Source organism: Lathamus discolor, chromosome 4, assembly GCF_037157495.1.
Source record: "Lathamus discolor isolate bLatDis1 chromosome 4, bLatDis1.hap1, whole genome shotgun sequence".
NCBI classification, from domain to species: Eukaryota; Metazoa; Chordata; class Aves; order Psittaciformes; family Psittacidae; genus Lathamus; species Lathamus discolor.
The window spans coordinates 105,976,720-105,986,022 of NC_088887.1; positions in this window are offsets into that span (position 1 = coordinate 105,976,720).

Consider the following 9,303-nt stretch of genomic DNA (forward strand, 5'->3'; position numbering starts at 1 on the left):
TGTTCATCCAGGTTCCCCAGCCTTGCTGAAGTCCATGCACATGCTTCTCCTCTAAGTTGATTGCAGTCTAGAGAGTACTTGCAGCCCCAAAAGATTAGAGCTAAGTCTTTGCAGGGTCAGGGTGTTGGACAGTCTGATAGCACATTGAAGGGTTTGGCATTTGATTTTCACTGTTTGGTAGAAATGATGTTTTCCATATGGATGAGTTAATAGATGTCATGAAGAAAGGGAAGGAGAGAATGAATTGGAGCCCTTCATACTATGAAATGTCCTGAAGGGACCGTATCTGTCTCCCATGCCATTGCATGTGTTACCAATCATAAATCAATATTCACATCTGAGTTATAATATCTGATGGCAGTGGATGTACTCTGTAACTTCTGTTTTCTTAAATGATAGCAAAAAATATGACTGTTGAAACAGTCTTAGGGATTAGCTCTGTTGCTGGAGGAAGAAAATGTGGCCAGGGTAGTGTTGAAGGCTTTGCTAAGGTGCTGCCTTGATAGGAATCCAGTGCAGATCTCCGATATCACTGAATACCTTTCCTTAGTACACTGCGCTTACAACAGGAGGAACAGATTTAATTTAGAAGGGAAATATACGGTGCTCTGGAAAAGCTTCCTCCTTCTCATGCAGGCAAGAAGGAAGGTGGCTGATTTTGGGCTGGCCGAAAGCTGGGAGTTTCTGTGGCTATTCTTTGGGAAAAATCATGCCTGTGGTTCCATGTGTGCTCTGACGATTTGTTACACAAATCTTGCCTCAAGAAGCAACTGACAATCTGGTTATACTTCATCTAAACCTCTCACTATATGCTAATTAAACACATAGGCAGAGTTGGAGTTCCATGTCCTGTGCAAATTGGCATTTAGACCATTAACAGCAGTGGCACCATTGAAACTGATTGGAATTCTGTACTTAAATCAGGAAGTATCTGTTCAGATTCTTAAAGGAGAGTTCCCACCCCTTTTATTTCTTCTGAAGCACTTAGATTCTTCCTAGATACTAGAACTTGGCCATAACTTGTCAGGATGAAGATTACTTTCAAAGCAAAATAAAAGGCATTTATTGTTATTTCAAGAGGCTGACAGCATGAAACATGGTTCATGATAGTAAGTTGTTTACAGGCCTCGTAAGGCGGTGGCATGTGTACATTATGCCACATGTACATACCTGTGAGGAGGTTTCCAATGTAATTGCCAAGTTGCTTAACAATTTATTCTACTGGAGTGTAAAATTACAAACCTCTCTCTATGCTCTGGGGTTTTCCAGTAGTTTTGATGGGTTTCTGCTGCTTTTATCTCGTAATTGTTAAGGGTTTGCTTTAATCTGGAAAAGGAATGACCAGTGAAACAGAAAGCGGTGCAGGTTATTAAAGTCAAGCTCACCAGAGATAATGAACATCTGATGGAATCTCATCAAGCTCATGGAACGGATCACAGTGAGAAATGAAGTTCAGTTTTTAATGTGAAGGGACAGCATAGAGAAAGCAAAGTACTTGCACAACTCTTAGTTTTAAAATGGCTTGGGTCCATCCAGGACTGAGTTCTGGGCATCAGGGGCAAACACTTTCTATTGCAAGTTCCTTATGGTTTTGAAAATACCAGTGAGACATCAGGAATGTTATAGAGAGATTGAAGAGAATTAAAAGTTAAATTGTCTACAGTTGCAACTAACTCAGAGAAAATGGATGGAGAACTCCTGGTTTTGGCTTGTAGCTTTATTGGCCCAGTTTTTACATTTGTCTCTAAAGCAAAGGTGACAAATTCAAATCCAATCGAAACATGTTTTTGTGAAATCAATGGCAATCACTTCCACCAGAAGTAATGCGAGGAAAAAGGCTGAGCAGGACGTAAAGGGGAAATCAACCACTGCATCGATGAAATCTGATGGAATTTCCAGAGGTCTTATAATTAGTGATGATGAACGTGTTCTCAACAAACTGAGGAGTAACTGTTGTCCTTCAGACGCCACCTTAGCTTTCAGTGAAGAGTCCAGCTCTTAGGGGAAAAGTACTTCTGACACGTTCCCACCTCCATGATGTACAAGCAGCTGCGTAGCATGAGCCCCAGCCTGTGCAGGACAAGCGTATCGTGTGCTGCATACAGACCTGCTGCATCGGGAGAACAACTTCTGGTCAGACTGAGGGTGATGTCTGTGCTTTCCTGCAGCAGGCTTGAGGGAGTAACTGGCTGTGTTTTAGCTGTGGAGAACATGAACTGCAGTTGCTTAGGGCAGAAGTTAATGCCTCTTGAGCAGTGCCAGGGGAAAGCACCCTGCTTTTATCAGTTCAGAGGATGCTGAATTTACAGGTAGTAAATGTTTTGACTCTTCTAGCAGAAAATACTCCTCAGCTGTTACTGTGTTTGGATAGGGGAAGGTAATGGGATGAAACAATTTTTTGTTCTTTTATCTGTTCTTTGAACTAAAGATCAGGAAAGAATAACAGGAGTAGTTTAAGGCACCTACTATAGGATCAACCGTCAAATGGCTGGTCAAAACTCACTTGCCAGCAGCTATCCATGGCACAAAGAGCAGCAATGGAAAAGAGGCGACCACTGCCCACAGCATGGCAGCTAACTGCCAGGATGAAGTAGCTCAGCGTGTGAATGAGGAGTCGATGGGGGTGATGCTTGGTCACTTCGTGAGGCTTTCAGCTGTTGCCTGACAAAAAGGGTGTTGGGATCTCGCACCAGTTATGAGGGGGCACAGTAACAAAGAACTGCCTGCAGAGGTTAGATCTGAAAACTCACAGTATTTAAAAACATCCATGATACCGAAAGTCAGCTCTTTGCTGGATGGGTGATGTTGGACTTCAGACCACAACAGGGAAGTAAGTAGCGGTGTCTGCGTTACCTGCGTCTGCCCGTTACCTGCACTGGCTAAATGAAGACTGGGCTTCAGCTCTTTAACTGGTGCAGCTCACGCGTGTCCCTCAGTGAGCAGCGTTAATCCCCGGTGCTGCCGAGGTTACAGCTCTGCTGTGGCAGGCAGCGGAGCTGGCAGGGAGCTGGCACCCTGCAGCCTCACCAAGGGAAGTCAGGAGCCTGTGCACACTGGTGTGAGATGAAGAGCACAGGGTCTGAGGTGGGATGGAATGTCAGTGTGGAGAGTCTGCAAGTGCCCGGCCAAGGGGACTCTACCTAGTCCACCCACTGCACAAGCCCTGTCTTCCAGCAAAGTGGATTCGGTGGGTATTCTTCTGGAAAGCAGATACGCAGGAGTCTTCTCTGGCATCCCCTAAGCAGTGTCAGCGAAATCTTTTGGTTCCTGCTCGTGCTGACTGCCAGCATCCCAGGGAGAGGCCTTCTCTCACCCAGCAGATACAAAGGCTGCCCCGGATTGTTTTTCTTGTCCTCTATGGAGTTACTGTCTCTGGCTTCAGCACCAAAGTCTTCAAGTCTTCATGGTTCTGATTCTCAGCTTGGTGCTTCCGGCTGCCGACGGCAGTGATCCCACTGGACATCTGCCTTACTGGACAGAGCCCATGGCAAGGACTGGAAAAAGACACAGCCAATGTGGATGCAGTGCGCTTCTGCGGCTGGCTGCTGAGCTGGGACAGGACTCCTCCATGGCTCTGGTGTTGCTGGGTAGCCTCAACTGCCCGGAGGAGTGGAACGCACTTTGAGCTTCCCAGCAAAGGGCAGACCCACTGTTCATGACATTGTGGCCAGGCCCCAGCTGCGTCTGCCTCTTCCAAGCTGGACAAAACTGAGTCTTGCAGCAAAGAAGCTCACTGGTGACCAAACTGGTAAGAGCTACCGCCCCTTCTGAGCAGGGAGGCCATAACCCCTGGGCGGACATGAGAGCAGACGTGAGTCGGGAGTATCCGTAAGACCAGCACTCGTGCCTGAGCTGGTAGCAGCTCTGGAGCAAGATGCTTCTGTGAGCTTCCCAGAGGTGTTCTCCCACCAGCGGGATGGGGGCACTTGAGCTTCCAGAAGGACTTAATGGGGACCAGGTCTAACCCCATGGCCTTCATTTGCCTCATTGGCTGCTGCCAGCCAGTGAAGGCATCCGCCTCCGCCGGGGTTTATCTGGGTGGGGATGGGAGGGTGGTGGGGGTGACACAGCTTGGTTGGTTGGCTCACTCGTCAAAGATGTCGTTTCCTCTGCCTGGTGCTTTAAAGCTCCGAAGAGGCTTTTGTTCATGTTGAATATCGTGTGTGCACTTCTGTTCCTGGCTGCTTGAATCAACTGAGCACTCATGGTTAAGCCCCAGAGACTGCGGCCAGGCCCTGAGCAGACTCGTTACCTCTGGCGATGAAGGCAGCTGGAAGGGGTGGTGACTTGTTGCCTGTGTAGGTGCCGAACACCCACCCTGCCTCTGAGCAGGGCTGTCTGGTCAGTGACGTCTGGCTGTGCTCCCTGCCGGGGCAGGAGGATGCTGCTGCGGTGAGGCTTGTGTGCGCAAGGTCATGGGCTAAGGAAACGTGGCCTTAAAGATGCTGGGTCGGTGTGGTGGTACCTGAGCCTTTACCTCCCCTCTGATTTAGCAAGGAGCTCCTCCCCTGTTCCTGGAGAGGGGAGCCGGCTTGTGCAGAAGTTACTCAACTCCTTTTTGTCAGACAAGAGCTCTGCCAGAAGCAGTTACCTGCAGGGCAGGTGTAGGCATTCCCCTGTGCTGCAGCAGGAAGAGTTTGCTGGCAGATAGCTTCTTCGCATCCTCCTTAGGGTGCTGCCAGGGAAAACCGGAACGGTTCCTCTGATCCCTGCAGGCTGATCCCAAGTCCCAGAGAGACACCTCTCCTTCCTAGGGTGGAGAAACGGAGACAAAACTCAGGTTGGTGGGTTAGAACTAACACAAGAGCCTGCAGATAAGGAAGCTCCCAAGAGCACTACATAATTGGTGTCCGATGCACAAATCACCTTTTCAACTGCTGAGAGGTGTTTAGATGTGAGCGGTTCAGTCCCTGCAGGTCGGGGATGAACAACCCTCACTTGCCAGACCTTTCTGTGAGGAAAGCCAGTGGGATCTGTGAAATCCCAGACTGAAGCTTATTATCTGCTGGGTGAGAAGATGAGGAAACAGGATAGCCCTCCAGCGCCCTGCTTCATGTTGGGCAGCTCTGGGTAGGGGGGGAGCAGGGGGCTCGGTGGTGGAGCTCTGTGCAGCCACGCTGGCCTGCATGAGGTTTAAATTAGAGGTCTGTAGTTCCCCAGTTGCACTGTGGGGCCCAAGGTGTCAAAAGGGTTTTCAGCCACATTAAAAGGGGGTATTTGTGGAACAATGAAAGGAGCACATGTTCAATGTCGCTGAAGCACTGCTGCCCTCAGGGATGCTGTTTCCAAGGCAAAAGGTAGCACTGTTAGTGGAGGAGGAGGACGAAAAAGGGCTGAGCACAGTTTGGCTGGGGAAGAAAGCAGGGTACCGCAGTGTCTGCATGTCAGCATCAGCAGGGAAGGGCTGGCTGTAAGTAACACTGCTCCTGGCACCTTGGGATTGCGCACGCTGTCATCCTGAGGCTGTATTGATCCCTAGGTGCAGGTGCTGAGTTTCGACATCTGATCGTCCTTTACGACTGCAGCTCTTGAGCCTGTTTCTTTATAGAAATACACTTTCTACTGGGGAAAAGAGCTTTGCGTGAAGCAACGCTCCAAGGGGAAATGGCCACTTTTGTTGGGAAAGGCAGAGTGACTGGTGTGGGCAGCAGAGGCCATGGCTTTTCGTCTGGTGTCTTTTCTGGGTCCTGACAAGGTGCTCACAGCAGAGATCAGGATTTGCCCTTCTGTACCTGCTGCCATTCCTGCACTGGGATATTTGTGCTTCCTGTGATCTTAAATGTGAAAATAAGGTCTCACCAAGCAATAAATGCCAAAGCAGGCACTTCCAGTCAGCTTCACAGTGCTGCAAGAGTAGCTTGGCTTTTCGTCCTAGTTTTGTCATTAGAACAGTATTTTTCTATTGAAAACTGGACAAACCCCCACCCTGTGTGGTACAGTAAAGATGCAGAAGCGTAGATGCTGTTACTCGTTTCTAGACTGAAAATCCAGCCACAATGTTTGACCGTGATTCAGCAAGCATTCACTTTTCCCCAGGTGTTGTCCCTTCTTTGCGCCTCTTCTAAGAACTGAATTCACTTCCTCAACGTGAAAATCACATTTCTGTGTAGCGGAGGCTCTTGGTAATGCTGCACCATCAGTCCTGCCGTGCCTGGAAGAGGAGTTCTATCTCCTCTACGTCTGCTCCCTTTTGGGACTGCTGGCCCAAGCGAGGACAGAGGCTGGTGACCCCTGGCCCCCCCGCCTGGGTCTGGATCAGACCAGGTTTTCAGGCGCTACCAGGTAACTATGAATGAACAGGTCTCTGAACTTCTTTTAGAAGATGCTACTGTAATCTCATCTTGTATCTCCGCGTGGATCCTCTACCACTGCTCTGTGCATTTATGTACTCCTTTTTTTATGCAGGAAATACGGAATTTGGTTAGCCAGGCTGCAGCAGCAGGAATCAATCTCCTCACATGAGAGATGCATCTTTTGGGATGTAGCTGTGTGGGGTAATAGCTGCTAGCTCTAATGCAGTCATTACTAAGCAATCACAGGAAAGGTTGAGAGAGAAGAGCTGAGAACCGCATCCCGTGAGGCACGTGGGGAAGGAGGAAATAAGACTGCTGTTCCCCAAGCCAATCCAGATTACAGCTGGGGAGGGGGGCTGATGTGCAGGTACGTCGTGTGATAGCTGAGTTGGGGCTGGTGTAAATGAGCACCTTCGAACATGGGGGACCCAACCGGAGGGCTGTTGTCTGCTCTCACCAGCAGCCATCTCACAGCCTTGCTCTTAGTTTCCTCTTCCAACGCATCGTCTCTTCTGGTCCTTCTGCTTTTGAGTTATGCCAAGCTGCAGGACAACATTCATACGCAACAATAAGGGGGAAGAGCGATACAAGTCTAAGCTGATATAATGTCCCCGTTAGGAAAAGGGCAGACGGGAAAGGAGGGTTGCACTGATTTTGCCCTATTCAGCTTCACCCCTCAGTACTTTTTCTTACCTCTGTCTTAACAGCTGAGGATCCACCTTGTATGCATCCATGAAGCTCGTGTGCTACACGCTGCTGTTGTGCAAACTGGTTTGTTAAATCTTTCAAACCTCACTGGCCTGAGGAACTGTTCAAGTGCTGTGGTGGCCTGATAGGTTTTGCTAGGTCTTCCCCAGCCCAGCCTACCCTGGGGTTTATCAGCACAGAGGAAATTGCTGTATAATTCCCTTTATTGCCTTTCAAAAGCTGCAGGTTGAGACTGTTGGGAACCATTCGGCAAATTGTGTTGCTCTGAGCAGGCATGTGCAAACACTTCGGAAATCGGAATGGCTGATCCCCGTTTCTGTGAAGCACCGCATGTGCCATGAGGGAGGTTTCAGCCTTAGCAGATGTGACATTTGCATGTGGATGGAGCCTCCCAGTGCCTTTGTGTTGACAGCAATGCAAAGGGCTCCCAGCCCACCGAATGCAGATGACACTTGCCTCATTCATATCCAAGTGATTCCTATTAATGGGTGCGGGATGGAGCATCCTGTCAGTAGCAACTGCAAAAGAACTAATCAAGGACCCAAGACCTTTTGGAGTCTCCTCCAGAAGAAGCTGTACAAAACAGCCTACAGAGTGCTGGAGACCCAGCAGCAATGCAGCTGTTCTTACAGTCTTTAATTAGCTGAAACTTCATTTTATCAAGCTATCCCCGTTGCAATGATAATGCACTAACAGTTGTAGCCAGTGCAAAGCTATTGATTTTTAGGTGCATGCTGATAAATGAGGAGCACAGGAAGCAGACTTGGCTGGTCTCCAGGGGTTGCTGATAGATAGGAGCAGCAGAAAGGAAAAGGTACTGAGAAACGTGGCCGCATCTGATTCCCACAGGAACTCATGGAAAGCTTCCTGTTGACCCCAGTGATGTACCTTTCTTTCCCCTGCACTTTGCCCATACCAGGCATGGTGAGAGCTCTGATGGAAGCTTCCCACTGAAAGCTTTTGTACCTCTTCTGAATTTGGAGAGCCTTTCTGAGGCCAGAGTAGGCACAGACAGACCCAGAGGCACCTCCACACTGGCAGGCAGGGCAAATGGGCCATATAGCTCAGCCCTAGCCCTTCCCCAACCATGGACCAGGTGTATGGACATGGGTTTGTCTTGGCACATCTCTCCTAGGGGTGAATTTCAGCCTTGATGCAGAAGGCTTCTTGAACCGTAGGGAGGCAAACGGTCCTTTTCCCCCCGATGGATGTGCTCTCTGAACTCAGGGCACCAAGGGCTTGTGGGCTTCAAGGGGCAGGAGGATGATGTGGTGCAGTGAGGAAGGGGTTTCCCGTTTGGACATACTATTTTGAATGGCGAATAGTGACTGTTGCCCCGTTTATCTTCTTTTCTGTTTTCTGATCCTTTAAACATATAGGCTTCTTTTTAAAAAAATAAATCTTCATAAGATTTTACCCTGAAATAACTCCAAATTTCATAAATTAAAGCTCACGGTGTATTCTATTTCCAAGCATCATAAGTCCCACGGTAAGGCTGTAGGGGGAAGAACACCTAGGTATTACCAGGGCTTGCTTTACCACATCACTGCTTTTAAGGAGATAACACTGTGCTGCAGACTGGGCTCCAAGAGCCCAGGGGGTAATACCTTTCACTTGCTCTACACTGTTATAATAACCTTTTTAACAGATCCTGGGTGAAAAGTAACCTTCCCCGACTCATAGATGCCATTTTGATGTATCCAAGCATCCAGCCAATATTTAGGTCCTTGCAAGCTATTTTCGTCTGAAGAGAAAACAACCCTGGTATTTCAAGGGTGTCTTCTGATTAATAAATGGTTAAAAGGGTGGCATCATAGTCAGGGTTTTGGGTGTCTTGAACACGGGACCCAAGTTTGTAGGCCAGGTCTACTCGGGGCTGGTGGAGCTGCTCTGGTAAAGAAGGGGAAGAGCAGTTTTGGTAGGAGGCTTGCCAGGCTGGTCAAGGATGCTTTAAACTAGATGTGTTGGGGGAGGGGGGCATCATTCCATCCCAACACACCCAGCCAGTTGCCAACACCTGTAATAAATGCTCAGAACAATGCAGATATATTCCAGCTGCTCCAGCCAACGAGCCGGCTTCATTTGGAGCTCAGCTCAGATGCCTCTATACAAACGCCCGTAGCATGGGGAACAAACAAGAGGAATTAGAGATGTGTACACATCTACGGGAGTATGATATAATAGGCATCACAGAAACATGGTGGGATGGCTCCTATGACTGGAGTGTTGGAATGGAAGGTTACAGGCTCTTTAGAAAAGACAGGCCCGGCATGCGGGGAGGGGGAGGTGCCCTTTATGTTAG